Raw genomic sequence first — 8,117 nt, 5'->3', positions numbered from 1 at the left:
CATTGCCCTTCTCCGCGGCACGCCCAGTGCTGGGTCGCTGTTGTCAGGGCAACGGCGTGTCTGCTGGGAGCGCCAGCGCTCCAGGGTCTCCAAGGCAACCACTCCGCAGAGTGGAAGCAGGTGCGCGCTGAGAAGCGTCCTGGGCGGAGCCAGCTAGGGTGAGGACCCTCGGGGGGCCGAGAGGCGTGGCCGCCAGGCTGCGCCGTGCTGGGCCTCGAGCGCGCTCTAAAACATCACTTTCGGCGGAACAGTCGGCCTCGGTGCTGCACTTGCAAACCCGACCCCCTCCTCCCCCGATTCCTCCCCGCTTGGTGTCCCCCAGCTTGTCCCCGGGAGCCACTCGCGCCTTGAAATGGTCCAGGTGGACGAGCCGCAGCGGAGCGTCCCCACACAGTAAGGTCCCGATGAAACAGAGCGCTGGGCGCGGAGGAGGAGGCTGGCGCGCGCCGCCGAGTCGCGAGGCTCTGCCGCAGGGGCCCGCTGCGCCGCGCGCGGCCCCAGGACTTCCCGCGGCGGCCGGAGGAGGCCGCGCTCGGCCCTTCCCGTGCGCGATGCAGGTTAGCTCACCTGCACGGTGCTGGGAACCGCAGCTGGTGGCTCCTGCTGAACCGGGGAGAAGCGAGGTTCCCGGAGGGGGGTTGGCGTGTGGATCTTGGCGTGGTGGGTCCCCGCGCGGTCTTCCCCGCGGCCGAGGCCGGTCGCCCGCGGCTCCTCGGGGAGGGGGAGGGGCGGGCCGCCTGACAGTCATTAAACCCGGCAGCTGCGTTGGCGGCACGGGGAGCGTTTGGGGGAGCTGGCAGAAAATCAGGGGCTGCCAGCTGGCCGTCTGCGTGCCTTTCTCGCCGCCCGCAAGGCAGGCTCCGCACAGCTTCCTCGCGGTTCTGGTTGGCGACCGGGGTTCGGGCACTTGGCAAAGGCTTGAAACGTGAGTATCCGCCACCTCGGCTGGGGGGCAGGCGACGGGAGAAGGGGCAGGCTGCGTGGGGATGCTCGCACGCCGGCGCCACGCCTCGCCTGGAGGCGGCGCGCGCTGGCGGAGGCCCCTTGGGCGCCGGGGTTGGTGGCGACCGCTCCTGGGTTCCCACAAAGAACCCCGGCCTAGGCAGCCGCAGCGCGCACCTTCCAGCCCCTGGGAAAGGCGAGAAGCCGCACTTCAGGGCTGGCTCGCAGCGATGGAACAAAGCTGCTATCCCATCCGTGGGGGCTGTGAGCACTGCGCAAGGACTCCGTGGTCCTCCCGCAAGCCACCGAGCCGGGCAACACGCTCCCTGCTCCCGGCCTGGATCCCGGGAGGATTTCCGAGTTCTGAGACTTCAAGTGTCTCCGTCAGGCTCCCAGCTGGCTCCTTCCTTCCCTGCCCATGGTCCCTGTTCTTCCAGGGCAGGCATTTTTTAGAGACTAGAGACAAACGAAAAGACCCCCTCCCCTCCTTTCTCGTCAAAGCGTGAATGTTGTGAAAGGGTGTGATGGATTTTGTTTGATGTTGCCACTGCTTGCTAGAGGAAGCCTTGGCTTCCGATTTAGTTTTTATATATTTAATCGTGGACAAGATGTTCAACTTTTCCGACCTGCCAACGTCCGAAGCCCCTCTGCGGTCTGTATTGCTCTTGAGGAATCTGGCTTTTCCCGAGGGTTCCGAGAGGTAGCTAGCACAGTGCAGCAGCTCCTGAACACCATGGTCAGGACTGGGCTGCGCTGTGATGGCCACCTGGCTCAGAAACCACGCTCTTGTCTGGTCCCGGCTCCTGACTTCTGTGGTCTCTGTGCAAGGCTTGCTTCCCTACAGTTTCTTGAGTCTGGCTTGTAGCATCCCGGGCTGTGGGCCATGGAAGACGTGAGGGACCACAGACCCATGACTACACAGACTGGGGATGCCAGCCATGCACTCGTGCTGGAACTTTCTAGTGTCTGTCTCCTCAGGCATAACCCCAACCCAGCAAAGTGACCTCCAGATGTGCTTAGAGACGGGCTAAGGTTTGGGCCGGTCTTCCAGTTCTATTTCTTGGCTGAGCAGCTTTTGTTAGCCTGAGCTTTAAGGGTTAGTTTAATAAGAGCAAGCAGGACAGAAGGGAGAAGCAAACAGAATGAGGGGAAGGGGCCCTTTAACACTCAAGCCCCAAGCAAATGTAGCTTAGAAACTCATGGATTATAAATTCCTCTGTAGGTATGAAACTAAAGCTATTATGAACACACATGTGGACCCTTTAATTTTACATGTGAGATTATGGTCCTGACCACAAAATGAGGTTTGGTTCTTGGTACTTGAATTTGTACCAAATCTTGGTTTTCACACCACTGTGTGCTGTCTCAGTTCCTTGTTAATCAAAATCAGATTACGACTAAGTTAAAGTGCTGTGAAAAGCAGCCATGCGGTTCTGAGATGCTAAGCATGACACAGAACCAGAAGCAAGCCTTTCTATTGACTTCAATAGTAAAATAAAAGGGTGCTGTTCCCAGCGTCACCTGATCCTGAAAGAAAATGTGGAAAAATTACTTGGTATTGAGAATGGGACAGCCAAAACAGTGAGGAAGAGAGGCAAAAAACAAAGAAATAAGGCTGTTTAAGAAAAGAACGAGAAGTAACTTTGTTACTGCCCAGATGGGGGTAGCGCTAGAGAGAAGGGAGTGAAGAAAATCAGATTTTAGTTGGAGCTAACAAAGAGATTCTAAAATGGTGTTCACCACCATGGAACATCTAGAAGAAAATAAGTTGCTACCCACTCTCCATGCCCTAGCCACTCTTAGCCCTGGCTTCAGACCTTGGATCCTAAGAAGCATCTAAAGCCCAGGTCATTTCTCTGGCTCAGATTTGAACTCATCTGACCTGACCCCAGGGGTGGAGCTGTTCTTGGAGCTCTCTGGGGAGGGGGGAAAAGACACCCATGCATGCCTCAGATGGCCAGCTCTGTTGCTGCAGGGGCAGACGTGCTGTGAAAAGCCATGGCCTGATCTGGTTAACTGTGGGGGACAGCAGAAGCCTACACTCAGGCTAGCCAGCTCTGCCAGAGGGAGCCAGGAGCCCAGCTTTCAGTCTGTTAGTATGAGACCAGCAGATCTTTAAAGGCTGGCAGCTAATTCAAACATCTGAAGTGCACTGTGCTTGCCAGACAAAACAGCCCTGCCGAGCTGCCTTCCAGACTGGGCAACCTCGCCAGACCTTGCCTTCCCAGAAAAGGGCAGTTCAGGGGCACGGCAGGCAGAGCGGGTGGGCTATGTCATCTCAGGACTTCTACCTCCCGTTGTGAAGTTTATCCTTTCTTTGAAACAGGAATCAACTTTATTGCCACACTTCCTTCCTGGTGCTGCTGGTAGAACGTAGGACCGGGCGCGTGCTGGCCTCATTCTTTGTGGAGGCCCGTAGTTTTCTGGCCTGAGATCTCTGGATTAGTGAAATGAAGAAGTGTTCTCTCGTTTCCTAGAGGTCTCTCTGGCTGTGAATCAAAGGAGGTTGGTCTGTGTAAAGTGAGTGCATCTGTCCCCTCCCTGAGTCCAGCCCACAGAGTTCCCTGGCAGCCTCGTGGAGGTAGAGATGGCCAGTGGGGGCTGGGAAATGAAGGCACAGTCTCAACGCTGCCTGTCTCCTGGGCTGGAAAGTGGGAGTATGGGAGGGGGGTAGGAGAACATGGCTTGCCTCGTGTATATAAATCGTACTGACAAGTAAGAACTGTTCCCAGTTCATGCGTGTCTTAAGTCTTCCTCTCAGCCACAGAAGCAATAGGAAGTGCGTCTTCATTAGCCAAGAGTAAGCATTCAATGCTGACTCCCTCTTTGTTGGGTGCAGAATGGTTCCAGAGACCTGGCAGCCTGTCTTGGCTGCATTCTTCCTCCCTCATCCTTGGGCCAAGGCCCTCATATTTTGACTTGGATCTGTATTGTTTTGTTCGGGTTGTTCTGACATATATTAACCATACATATTTATGGGGTACAATATAATGTTTTATACATATTCATCTTCTGTAACGAGCAAGCTGGGGTAATTGGCATATTATAATTTCGAGCTTTAGTAATTTCTTTGTGACAAGGTCAGTGGAACCCTCTCTTCCAGTTATTTTAAAATGCAATAGTCTTGTTAACTGTAGTCACCTGCTGTGTCAACACCAGGATTTATTCCTCCCATTTACATATTTTATGCCAGTGACAAAGCTCTCCTGTTCCCCTTCCTCTCCCAGTCTCTGAGGACTAAGGTCTGCTCTCGGCTTCTGTGATATGAAGCCTAGGTTCCATGTGAGTGTGGTCATCCAGAGCTTTCTTCCTGGGCTCGGTTTATTTCCTAAATGCCATGTCATCCAGGTCCAAAATGTGACAAATGACAGGATTTCATCTTTTTTTATGCCCAAATAGTAGCCCATTGTACATGCGTAGCAATCTTGTAATAAACATGGGGTACAGGTGTCCTCTTACGGTATGGATTTCATTTCCTTCGACTGTCTACCACCTGTAGATCTTGCAGGACTTCTAGATCATGTGTAGTTTTGTTTCCAGTTTTGGGGACCACTGTACTGTTTGCCGTCATGGCTACACTCATTTACATTCCCACCAACCACGCACAGAGGCTCTGGCCTCTCTGCAGCCTCACAGCGTTACGGCTCATTGATTCCTGGTCACAGACAGTTGAGCCAGGGTATGTTGATATCTTTTTGTGGTTTTGATTTGGAATCTCTGGTGATCAATTTGAGGGTGCATTTTTTAAATCACTCCTTGGCTGTCTGTATGTAACAGTGTAACCCAGCTTTCAGTGACCAGCCATCTTGGTAACTACCCTTTTGCCTGCCAGGTGAACCTGGCACCATTCCAAACCCTGTAAGAAAAACAAAGTCATTAAAATAGTCAAGTAAGCATTTTTGCAATGCCTAGACTGTATTTTTTTAAGCCAGTGTTGGTCATGCTGAGAGGTTCTGAAGGAAGCCAGCTCTATGGAGCTACTCTGTCCACCATGGGGCCCCTCCTATCTCAGCACCCCAGGACCCTCTGCTAGCTGATGCCATGGCTCATCTTTGTTCATCAGTCTTTAGCAAACTGTACCTGTGCAGCTGTGGACACCTTCCATGCTTTCTTCCCCTCTTGGAACCATCTTTGCAGCTGCTTCTTATCTGCTCTGTCTCCTGAAATGTGTGTCTTCCTGTGAGAAATGATCTGCCTGGTCAAAATTGTTTGGTCTCTTTTAAAATGAGATTCCTTGTTTCCCACTGTTGAGATGTTGGGTTCCTTTCATGTCCTGGACACCGGCTCCGGGTCAGATGGAGAGCCTGCGTGCTTCCTCTGCAGCTGTCCTCACCATGCTATGCCACCGATGGTGCAGGGCCTTTTAGTTTGATGAAACCCCATTTGGTCTGGTTTTCAACAACAAAAAAACCTCCTTGCCCAGGCCAATCACTTGAAGTGCATCCCTGTTTTGTTCTGGTTCCTTCATAGTTTTGTGCCCAACTGTTAAGTCTAAAGAAGACTAACGGGTTTTTTGTTTGTTTGTTTGTTTGTTTGTTTGTTTGTTTGTTTTTGTTGTTCGGTGTTGGGGATCAAATCCATGGCCTGCCCATACGAGGCGAGTGTTCACCATTAAGTGAAACTTCTGACCCTTTAACTCACTTTATGTTGATTTTCATAACGTGTAAGATTCGAGAGAGGGGTCAAATTTCACTTGTTGTTATACACATAGATGCTGAGTTATCTTGGTCACCGCTCTTTGGCTGGGAAGGGCCATCATGACAAAGGCAGCTCTTAGAAAAGGAAGTATGTGGCTGGGGGTTTGCTCAGTCTTAGAGAGAAGTTCATTATCATCACGGCAGGGGCTCATAGTGTCCTCAGGTAGGCTGCTGGGAAAATAGCTGAGAGCTCTATTTACTTCTTGATCTGCAGGCAGCAGACAGAGTGGAGACTGGGCCTGGGATGGTTTGAAACCTTACCGCTTCTCATATCCAATGACGCACCTCCTCCAACAAGCCACACCTCCTAATCACCCAAATGGTTCTACTTCCTGATGACGAAGCATTCAAATATATGAGTCTATGGGGGCCATTGTCATTCAAAGCACCACAAGGTTGTACTAAAGAAACAGACCTTTCTCTGGCATGTTGGCACCCTTGGCACAAAGGCTGTTGAATTTTATTTGGATGTTGGGGTCAGGTACTGAGGGTAGGGGTTGGGGGCATGGCTTTGTTGGTGGAGAGAATGCTGGTTTCTCTCTAGCTATTGTCACCTCTGTGGTTCTGAGATAAGGTGGTACCCCACTCAGGTGATGCCACCTTGAGAGCCATTTAGGTTGACACGGAGACCTGTCTGGACAAAATGACAGCCACTCCATGCAGATGGCAGGAGCACACACCCCATGCGACACTCAGAGGGCAGCTTTGTACAGGACAAAGTCAGCAGTCTTTAGCACTTCCCATTTTCACATCCCATGGGCTCCGAGACTGGCAGAGCCACAGTGATGAGGCCCAGGGGCAGTGTTTCCTTCATTGCTGGGAAAAAGATCGCTCGTGTCTGGGTCCTCCCGTCACCTTCTGAGCTTCCTCCCATCTCCTTCTGAGCTCACCAAAGTAAAATACATCAAGACTCAGCACACATGGATTTCACTGTTGTTGAAAAAGGAGAGAGTTCTGAAGCTAGAAGCTAGAAACCTCCCTCCCACAGAGAAGGGAAGGAAGTGGATCCAAGGGTCTGGTTGGATGCTTTTCCAGGAAACTCAGAAGTCTCTGTGTTGGAAGGACAGTGTCTATAGCAGCCCTGACACTGAGCTGCCAAAGTCTCAGGCATGGCCAGGATGTCCTGGCCTAGCATACCCATTCTCTCCTGTTGCGTGCATTAAAAAGTGCTGGACTCTATTCCTGGAACTTTAGATTATCACTCCCCACCTTGGCAGCCTCTGCTGCCAACTTAGACCAGTTCCCAAGGACGAGAGGGTGTTTGCTGGAGTGCTGACTCTTGTTTGATGGTCTGCCCACGTCTAACAACCGAGCAGCCTCAGGCTCGACCCAGAGGTCCTCTCTCTCCATGCTTCTGTCAAACATGAGACCATCTTGCAGAGCACATGTTGGGGCCAGCCCTTGCTGACGCTCGACATTCTTCCTACTGTGGCCCAGGCTACCTGCTAAGCAGCTCCAGCTGTTCCCACCCAGGACCAGTACATCCAACTTCTGTCCTCTAGCTTGACAAGTCTCCTGTCAAGAATCTATTCATGTAATCGCCATGTACATTTCCTAAAGGTAGTTTATCTGATTGTCTTTCTATTCCAGAACATTCCTGTTGGCTCTTGTTTTTTTAACCAATTCAATATTCTACAAAGATTTATACGAGGATGGAGAGAAAGGGGGAGAAGAGATGCTAACGTATTCTCCTGAACTAGCTCATGGCATAGCAGAAAAATCATTAAAGGAAAATTGGACACATGATATGCAAGCGTGCATCCATGAGCAATATGGGTGAGGCCAGCATTATGAACCATAATTGGTTCATTCAACAGTGACCCATCAGAATGTTATTTTATGAGTTATTATCATTAATAATTACATTGTTTATTTGCTGCTCTGGAGATAAAACCCAGGGCCTGGCACATGCTTGGCAAATGATCTCCCACGGAAGTACATTTTTTTGGAGACAGAGTTTCACTGTGTAGCCTTGGCTGGCCTAGAGTTCACTATGTACACCAAGCTGGTTTTGAACTTATAGAGATCTGTTGCCTTAGCCTCCCATGTGCTGGCCTTAAAGATGTGTGCCACTCAGTCCCATTTTATTTATTTTAAAATTATATTTATTTATTTATTTATTTATTTAATGTAGATGAGTGCTCTATCTGCATGTACACTTGCACGCCAGGAGAGGGCACCAGATCTCAGTACAGATGGCTGTGAGCCACAGAGTGGTTGCTGGAAATTAAACTCAGAACCTCTGGAAGAACAGGCAGTGCTCTTAACCTCTGAGCCATCTGTCCACCCTCACTCCCTCCCCCATTTTATTTTAAAAAGTGTATTATTCTCATTATTGTAGAGTGACAAGTTAGAATTGAAATTACCTTTCTAATATATACTTATATATAATGTCAACAATTTATTAAGTAATTACTCTACTTTTCCCACAAGAACTTTTTAAAAAGAAATTTTTTCTTTGCAATTTAAAAAAAAAAA

General features: G+C 50.4%; 1 protein-coding gene across 1 annotated transcript in view; it reads left to right on the top strand.

Moving 5' to 3' along the window:
* Positions 1 to 514: 514 nt before the first annotated feature.
* Positions 515 to 8,117, top strand: part of Trim2 (tripartite motif containing 2) — a 120,563-nt gene continuing 112,960 nt past the window's right edge. The window contains exon 1 of the mRNA XM_055596663.1: positions 515 to 925. The gene's annotated coding sequence lies outside the window, so the exon portion shown is untranslated. The remainder of the gene's footprint in view (positions 926 to 8,117) is intronic.

Source organism: Psammomys obesus, unplaced genomic scaffold (genome assembly GCF_907164565.1).
Source record: "Psammomys obesus unplaced genomic scaffold, mPsaObe1.curated_primary_1811, whole genome shotgun sequence".
Classification (NCBI taxonomy): Eukaryota; Metazoa; Chordata; class Mammalia; order Rodentia; family Muridae; genus Psammomys; species Psammomys obesus.
The sequence above is the reverse complement of the archived record's forward strand: the minus strand, read 5'-3'. Positions and strand labels throughout refer to the sequence as shown.